The sequence below is a fragment of the Colobus angolensis genome, unplaced genomic scaffold, assembly GCF_000951035.1.
Source record: "Colobus angolensis palliatus isolate OR3802 unplaced genomic scaffold, Cang.pa_1.0 Scaffold309, whole genome shotgun sequence".
Lineage (NCBI taxonomy): Eukaryota > Metazoa > Chordata > Mammalia > Primates > Cercopithecidae > Colobus > Colobus angolensis.
The window spans coordinates 1,879,154-1,887,886 of NW_012116366.1; the positions used below are offsets into that span (position 1 = coordinate 1,879,154).

General features: G+C 38.9%; 1 pseudogene; it reads left to right on the forward strand.

Moving 5' to 3' along the window:
- Window positions 1-230: 230 nt before the first annotated feature.
- Window positions 231-8,134, forward strand: LOC105517865 (annotated as a pseudogene).
- The last annotated feature ends 599 nt before the right edge of the window (window positions 8,135-8,733 follow it).

The window sequence follows — 8,733 nt, forward strand, 5'->3', positions numbered from 1 at the left end:
ACCTAGGCTATTCCAGAACTCCTAATGTCAAGCTATCCTCCTGCCTCAGCTTCCCATGCTGTTGGGATTACAGGTGTGAACCACCGTTCTTGGTCACAAATTCCTTTAAAGAGTTGTGCAATGCCTCTCACAGCCATTTCAGTACATTACACTCCATAGAGATAGCACTGGGCAAGTGAGAACCAGACAGACACCGGGCGACTCTGTGCCTCGCTGAGGAAAAATAACTAAAAATCGGCAAAGGAGATCCTAAGAAGGCGAGAGGCAAAATGTCATCATATGCATTTTTTGTGCAAACTTGTCGGGAGGAGCATAAGAAGCCACAGGCAGATGCTTCAGTCAACTTCTCAGAGTTTTTAAGAAGTGTTCAGAGAGGTGGAAGACCATGTCTGCTAAAGAGAAAAAAGAGTTGAAGACATGGCACAGGTAGACAAGGCCCCCTATGAAAGAGAAATGAAAACCTATATCCCTCCTAAAGGGACGACAAAAAAGAAGTTCAAGGATCCCAATGCACCCAAGAGGCCTCCTTTGGACTTTTTTCTGTTCTATTTGGAGTATCGCCCAAAAATCAAAGGAGAACATCTTGGAGTATCAAAGGAGAACTGTCCATTGGTGATGTTGTGAAGAAACTGGAAGAGATGTGGAATGACACTGCTGCAGGTGACAAGCAGCCTTATGAAAAGAAGACTATGAAGTTGAAGGAAAAATACGGAAAGGATATTGCTGCATATCGGCTAAAGGAAAGCTTGAAGCATCAAAAAAGGGAGTCATTAAGGCTGAAAAAAGCAAGAAAAAGAAGGAAGAGGGCCGGGTGCAGTGGCTCACGCCTGTAATCCCGGCACTTTGGGAGTCCGAGGCAGGAAAATCAGGCCTCCCAAATGAGGTCAGGAGTTTGAGACCAGCCTGGCCAACATGGCAAAACCCCGTCTCTACTAAAAAAATACAAAAATCAGCTGGGCGTGGTCGTGCATTCCTGTAATCCCAGCTACTCAGGAAGATGAGGCCGGAGAATCACTTGAACCCAGGGAGCAGAGGTTGCAGTGAGCCAAGATTGCACCATTGCACTCTAGCCTGGGTGACAGAGAAAGACTCTGTCTCAAAAAATGAATAAATAAATAAGCAAATAAATAAAAATAAAGAGGGAAGAGGACGAAGATGAAGAGGATGAGAAGGACAAGGATGAAGATGAAGAAGATGATGCTGCTGAATAAGTTGGTTTTAGTGCAGTTTTTTTTCTTGTCTATAAAGCATTTAACCCCCTTGTACCCAATTCATTCCTTTCAAAGAAAAAAAGTTGAAATGAAGGCTGTGTAAGATTTATTTTTAAACTGTACAGTGTCTTTTTTTGTGTAGTAAACACACCACTGAACATGTCTTTAGATAACCCTGTCCTGGTGGTATTTTCAGTAGCCACTATTGAAAATGTGGCTGAAACTGTACCTTGCCTGGTACAGTATGGGGACTGTAAATTGGCATGGAAATTTAAAGCAGGTTCTTGTTGGTGCACAGCACAAATTAGTTATATATGGGGATGGTAGTTTTTCATCTTCAGTTGTCTCTGATGCAGCTTACAAGAAACAACTGCTCTGTTAACTGAATATTACTCTGTAATTGCAAAAAAAAAGTCACAGCTGTTTTGTTGACATTCTGAATGCTTTTAAGTAGATACAATTTTAAAAATGAGTATTGTCATCCTTGAAAAAAAAAAAAAAAAGAGCTGTGCAATACTCTATCTGCCACCAGAGGACTCTTCTTTGATATCTGTGCCACCTTCAAGAAAGGCAATAGATTTCTAAGGTTTCCAGCTGAAAATGGCTGGAAGGCCTCTGTTAGAAAAATCAGTCATTGGGAAGTTGATGGAAGCAGGTGGTCCATGAGGACAAGATACACTCTAGGGAAAAGGAGAGAGAGCAACTGACTGGGGAGGTCTGATTGTATGGAGTGCTTTCCCCAGAGGGAGAATGTGCCAGTTATCAATGTATTGACTCTCAGCTCCCTTCACTGACTCATCTATTAAAATAGTTCTTGGCCCTTTAGTTTTCCTTTTACTATAGCCGGCACAATGTTTCATCAGTAGAGGGTGCTGGAGAGAGGCATTGAAGAAAAAAGGTGTTTTCCTCCCGGTCCTGATGGCCTGTTGGTCAGACCCCTGAAGAGCATGTTTTTTGCTTCACTGCTGGCTCAGTATAAGTGCCTACAGGGCATTGCTTTCACTGTATGCCTTCTTCAGCTCTTTTCTTGACTGGAAGAGTGTGGTTAGGAGACCCAGACAGCATGGCTTTCACCCTGTCCTATATTGCTGCTTTGCATAGGCACGCTGGGGTCCCCATAGAGCTGGCTGTCTAGTGAACTGGATGCCCAGCCTTTGTCCACTGGCTCAGACTGCTCTGGTCCAAGTCATATGCAGGGGTGCACTTGATTGCTGCAGAAGGCCTCCCCAGCTTTCAGTCCCACCAGCACCCACAGTGGCAGCCCAACTCACTCTGCACACCCACCCATCAAACTCAGCTCACCTGGGCCCTAGATATCCTGACACAGACGCTGCGTGTTCCAGGCCTCACACCTACAGCGGCTCCCTGACCCTCTCTGTACCAGTCCCCCCCATACACCCAGCTTGCCCACCAGCTCTGACTTGCCTGCCCCAAAGGGTTACTTCTTTCCTGGCAACTCTTAGCCATCTCTGGGTTGTGTAACTTAGGAACTCCTCTGCCACCAAGTAGATTGTGACTACACCTTCAACGAGCTCTGATCCCTTCCTCCAAGTTTGTCCTTTTTTTTTGGAACTTTCCCTCGGTCCTACAGCAGTGTTTAGAGCTTTCATTCTGTCTTTAGAGTCACTCTCCTATCATTCATTCTTTACTCAATAATTCTTTATATTAAACATCACTGTTTAAATTACTGTGTGGTTTTTGCTCTTGATTAGACCCTAACTAATTAAAGTTTACTCTCACTGGGAGAGGGCAACAGGTGTTCTGGTTTTTCATTAAATCTCATTTCAAAAAAGAGAAGAGAGCAATTTCCTGTCAAGAAACTGGATGTTGATATTGGCACAGACTCTCTGGGTAGAGGATGGAATTGGTATAAAAACCCTAACCAGTAACGCAGGCCCTAGGCCCCAGATCCTGGCTCATATTCAAGTATAGTTTCGAGATAGGGATTTTCCTGTACAATGAAAGAACAGCTTCTGAGTGCCTATCATAACCCAGAGCTGGTAAGGGTTTAAGATGTTTGCTAGACTTCTGCCTACAATGGAATAAGATAAGTTATTCTGGGAACATTATTACATACAGTAAGAAGTAAAATTCACCTTCTTTTCATTGAGGTGGCACTTAAAAATAGCATAAGAGACAGATAGTTTCTAGATTAGGTATAATGTGCTAATAATGTAAAAAAGGTTCTTCTTTTGCTTCTTTCTTATTCTCGCCAACGATGCATTTCTAAGTTTCTCTTTTAAAGAAGATTTCCTGGGTCTGAAAAGGAAGTTCGAAGTCCTTGTGATATTCTGCTGACAGACTGATCTTGTTTTGATTTTCTTGAATGTTCTGTTTCTCCTCTTCTGCAAACAATGGGTCATTTTTGTCTCTTGATTTTACTTAGCTGTGGTTTGAAGTCTTCTTAACGTAACAGTACTGTGTGTTAACCATGCTCTAATTAAAGAGTGAAGCTGAGGTTCTCCAATGTTCCTTAAAGATTTCCTTGGTTAACTCTACCACATCTATACATCTCTGATAATGATATCTGCAGTCTTGTTCATAAAATAAGATGCATTACCAAGGTGAGATGATTGCCCACAATCACATATCTAAAGAAGGAAGGAACAGGTAACTCCTCTGAATACAAGAGACTTCTTTCTAAAGGATTTGACTATCTCCCATTGTTTTCCCATGTTTGTCCTCATAGTAATCCAATGAGGTAGATAATACTTTAGAGATAAGAAAGCCAGGCTAAATAAATTAGGGAGATTTGTCCAAGAAGTTTTAGTAGTAGTGTGCAGACTAGAAGTTGTATTTTAATTATCTGGCTTTATGTAAATATTTACTTACTAACTTTTCCTCATATGAAAAAGAGCTGGCTATGCAACAATTGGTTTTTCTTTTTCTTTTTTTTTTTTAGACAGTCTCACTCTATCAACCAGGCTAGGGTGCAGTGGAATGATCTCACCTCACTGCAACATCCACCTCCTGGGTTCAAGCAATTCTCTTGCCTTAGCCTCCCAGGTAGCTGGGACTACAGGCACGCATCACCACGCCCAATTAATTTTTGTAGTTTTAGTAGAGATGGGGTTTCACCATGTTGGCCAAGCTGGTCTAGAACTCCTGACATCAAGAGCTCCACCCGCCTTGGCCTCCCAAAGTGCTGGGATTACAGGCGCCCAGCCTGATTTTTCTTAAATGAGATAATTTCTTCCTTTTTTCCTAAATCATCTGTCAGTAATAATAAAATTAAGTATTATTTATAATAATTCCATTACTCACAGTAATAATTGTGATAATAATGTGAACAATTTGTATTTATATAGCATTCTATTATTCACAAAGCATTTTGACATATATTGTCCAATTTCATTCCCACAAAAATCCTTGTGAGGTAGACAGAAAAAGTATTATTTTTCTATTTTACAAATGGAAAATAGAGACTCAGAGAAGTTAATCGAATTTCTTAATATCATATATTTAGGACGTGATGGTGGAGATTGAATTGATCCTAAATCTAACTCTAAAACCTGTTCTATGACACCCTCTATATACTACATAATAGCCGAAGACATATTAAGCCTATCTGCTGTTCAACAAATTACATGCACACAGAGGTCCAGTTTGGCAGAGAGAACAATGCTTCTAAGTGTTCAGTTATGAATTAAATTCTGAAGTTAGAGAAATATTGGACACATATTGAAATTGTGTTTTCTGTAACATGTATTGTGATAAACACAGAGTCTAATAAAGTGTAGTACTGTCAGATATAGTACCTCCATAGACATACTGTAATATAGTAGTACTGTCAGATATAGTACCCCCATAGACATACTGTAAATAGATTTCTTTCACTCTATGGAAACGGTAGCTCAGAGAAGTTAAATAAATTATTTGTACCAGTCTCCTGTGATTTCAAAATGCTGCTTTTTCTGGATTAATGTAGTTGATTTCAAAAAAGATGTCCATATGAAAAAGGTTCTCCAGGGAGCAGAGAAAAAGAGCTGGCTTGAGGAGGATTAGTGAGTGGAACCAGGCACTGGTGGAACTAATCAGGGTGTCATCCAAGCAGGACACCCTAAGTTTGTCTGCTTATCTACTGATTTGATAGGCAGCAAAGAAGATATCACCATTCATGGCCGGGTGACATGTGCAGTTTCTGACATTTTTGCCTATCGTCAAGGATACAATTCAAATAAAATCATACATTCTTTCCACAGGTTGACAACATCCATTGACTGATTTAGGTTTGATCGTATCCATTGGCAAGGGCACATGCTCACTGAGTTTAACAGAAGCATAATAGCCTGTACTACTTATATTTCCATTTCTTTTTTAAAGATATTTTTGCTGAGAATGTGCAGTTGAATTCTAGATGGTAAAGTGAGTATCAAATGGAACCTGTTTGTATTCTTTAAATGAATGATAGCTCTCTGTGTGTTTATAATGATGTATATTTTCAATAATGATACATTCTGGATTTTCTAAGATAGTTCTGATTTCAAATGATTTATTTTTCCCATGGAAAACCTTATCTTGGTCCAGATTTTTTATTCAGAAAATAGTAACTATATCACATGTTGTGCCTGTCATCTGTATTTTATTTGCCATTTGTCACCTGTACTTAAATAGCTTTCTACTATATTATCTGTTGATTCCTATATTAAGAATATAATGAATTTTCTGTAAATCTAAAATCAGAAAAAAATACTTTTAAAGGGCCGGGCGTAGTGGCTTAAGCCTGTAATCCCAGCACTTTGGCAGGCCGAGACGGGTGGATCACGAGGTCAGGAGATCGAGACTATCCTGGCTAACACGGTGAAACCCCATCTCTACTAAAAATACAATAAAAAATTAGCCGGGCGCGGTGGCAGGCGCCTGTAGTCCCAGCTACACGGGAGGCTGAGGCAGGCGAATGGCGTGAACCCGGGAGGCGGAGCTTGCAGTGAGTGGAGATCGCGCCACTGCACTCCAGCCTAGGCGACAGAGCGAGACTCCATCTCAAAAAAAAAAAAAAAAAAACTTTTAAAAAGAACTGAAAGGAGCTTAATTATTTGTGCAAGACAAATAATTTTTATTTTATTTATTCATTATATATATTTAATATATCTAACTGATATGACAAATAAGTTATCAATATCTTGCTCACACCAAAACATTAATTCCATTTGCAAAGTTATGTGAAAATTATCGCTATTATTCCAATAATTCAGATAAAATAGCTTTCTAGTGCATTTTCTTCTTCAATATTTGGGTGGATAGGGAAGGGATATGAATTTTGACTTGAACCATAAACTAGATTGTCTAGATTGACTGATTTCATGACATAACCATGCAACCTGCCCTTGGGGTTTCTTGGTGATGAAATTTTTCTTACTGTTCTCACATATTTTGTTTCCAGCTATAAATTCATACAATTATCAGTGTTTGTTTTTGGCCAAGTCATAATTGTCAGTGAAGAACCATGGGAGGAGAACATTTTTTGCTCATCAATTACTTTCATAAAATCAACAATTTGCTTAAGTGAGTCTTCAAAATAAATACTGATTTTAATGAATATGTACCTTTCACAGTTCATCAGAACATTCTGGTATGTAAAATTAACCTCAGGATGGCAGAACTTATGTGCTAGAGACATTTTGAGGAAAAAAGTGCCCATGTAAAAGAAACAAATATTGAGTCTGTGTTTGATTGACTCAATTTCTAAGAGAGTTTTTTGCAGTCATGTAAGCACTGACAGACTGTTCTGTCTACCAGAGAAGTACGTTTTATTAGATGCATATTAAATTTGTTTACTCTGGATTAATAGGTTCTGAATTTATACACTTCTCTACTGTTGTATATATATATATGTTGTCAGCAAAAATATATATAATACTGTTGTTTATAGGATACTGAATATTTGGCAATTTGTAAGGTGAAATGTGGGAATTACTCAAATGAAGAGTCAAAGCAGAGAAGGCTCTGGATGATGTAATGAGGTCACCATTTGAGAGGGGCTTGAGTGAGAACCAGGCTAAGGCAGAGCAGAGAAAGAGAGGCTTTTGATTTGGTTATTAAATGCCAAATAGATGTGGTGTAGTAAATGTAAAGAAGAAATGAACATTTGGAAAACAAATATTTTAAATTCATATTTCATGCTTTGGGATATTCACTTTTCACACACAGAAAATAGGAGAAAATGTTTTTCCCTTTGTGAATAATTCTTTGAAAATTCAAATATTGGTCCCTGAGGGAGGTAGGGCATATGAAGCAATGACTGATGTCCTCCTAAATTTAGTAAATATTGGGTCTTTGAAGATATTTCACATTAAATGGAGTGTTGGTGTTAACACATTATACAAGCTAAAATGTGAATAATCTCTGGACTTACTCTCATTGGTTCTTTATCGGGGAAGGGTTATCAGTTTGTTTTATCAAAGTGGTACAAAGCTATATACAATATTAAATAGCACTACAAAGCTTATATTTAAAAAAAAAAAAAAAAAGCAGTACCTTCTCCCTCCCCTGAGCTGTGCTTCCCAGGGGCTTTTAAATCTTCAGCAGTTTTTCCTGATATAAAATGCCTATCATTGTACGGCTATGTCTTCATTTACAAATTTTAGATATTATCTATTAACTCCTGACACACATATATTTCCCTCTCCTATTATTCTAATATAATTCTAACCTCATTTCTAGTTAATTCAATATTGAGTATTTACATTATGATGTCAGTGCTGGTCATTGGTAACCCAAGTATTGCACTTTGACTACTTATCCTTCATTGTACCATCTGTAAGAGTTAAAGAGGAAAGAAACACAAAATGAGGCTTGGCAGTTAAGACAGGTTTACTTTAGATAAAATATGAGGGGGGCTTCTGGCCGATGATGATGATGATGATGATGATGATGATGATGATGACGATGATGATGATGACGACGACGACGACGATGACGACGACGAGATAAATGTGTGTATATATATTATATATATATATATATATTTTTTTTTAGTCAGTAGTCCTTTCTCTTACAGACTAGGAGTATATATTGGTTTTAGGGTGAGGGAGTTTATCATAAGCTTGGAATGTTTCTGTGTGAGGAAGAAGTTTTATGGTGGGGTTGGAATGTCTTTGGGAGGAGGGATGTTTATCTTGGGGCAGACATCTTTCCACCCAGACAGAGGTTATCTCAAGGCTGGCATCTTCCCCACTGGAGGGGGGTTATCTCATGGCTAGCATGTCTCTGGTCAGGGAGGGGTTTGGAAACTTTCTGGTTGGAGATGTTATTTGTGGTTTAAGGTCATGCTGGCCTAAGCCATTAGGCTGATGCCCTTTGGATTTAGGCAGTTTTTTATTAAGGTGGACTTTAGAATGAGGGGCTTGTCCAAGATGGCGATGTTCCTGTTCTGTCACAACCTTTTGTTTTCTTTTGAGTTAAGAATTGCCTAGTTTTCCATCTTACCATTTTTCTTTCCTTTTCTTTCCTTCCTTCCTTCCTTCCTTCCTTCCTTCCTTCCTCTCTCTCTCTCTCTCTCTTTCATCAGAATTTTGCTCTT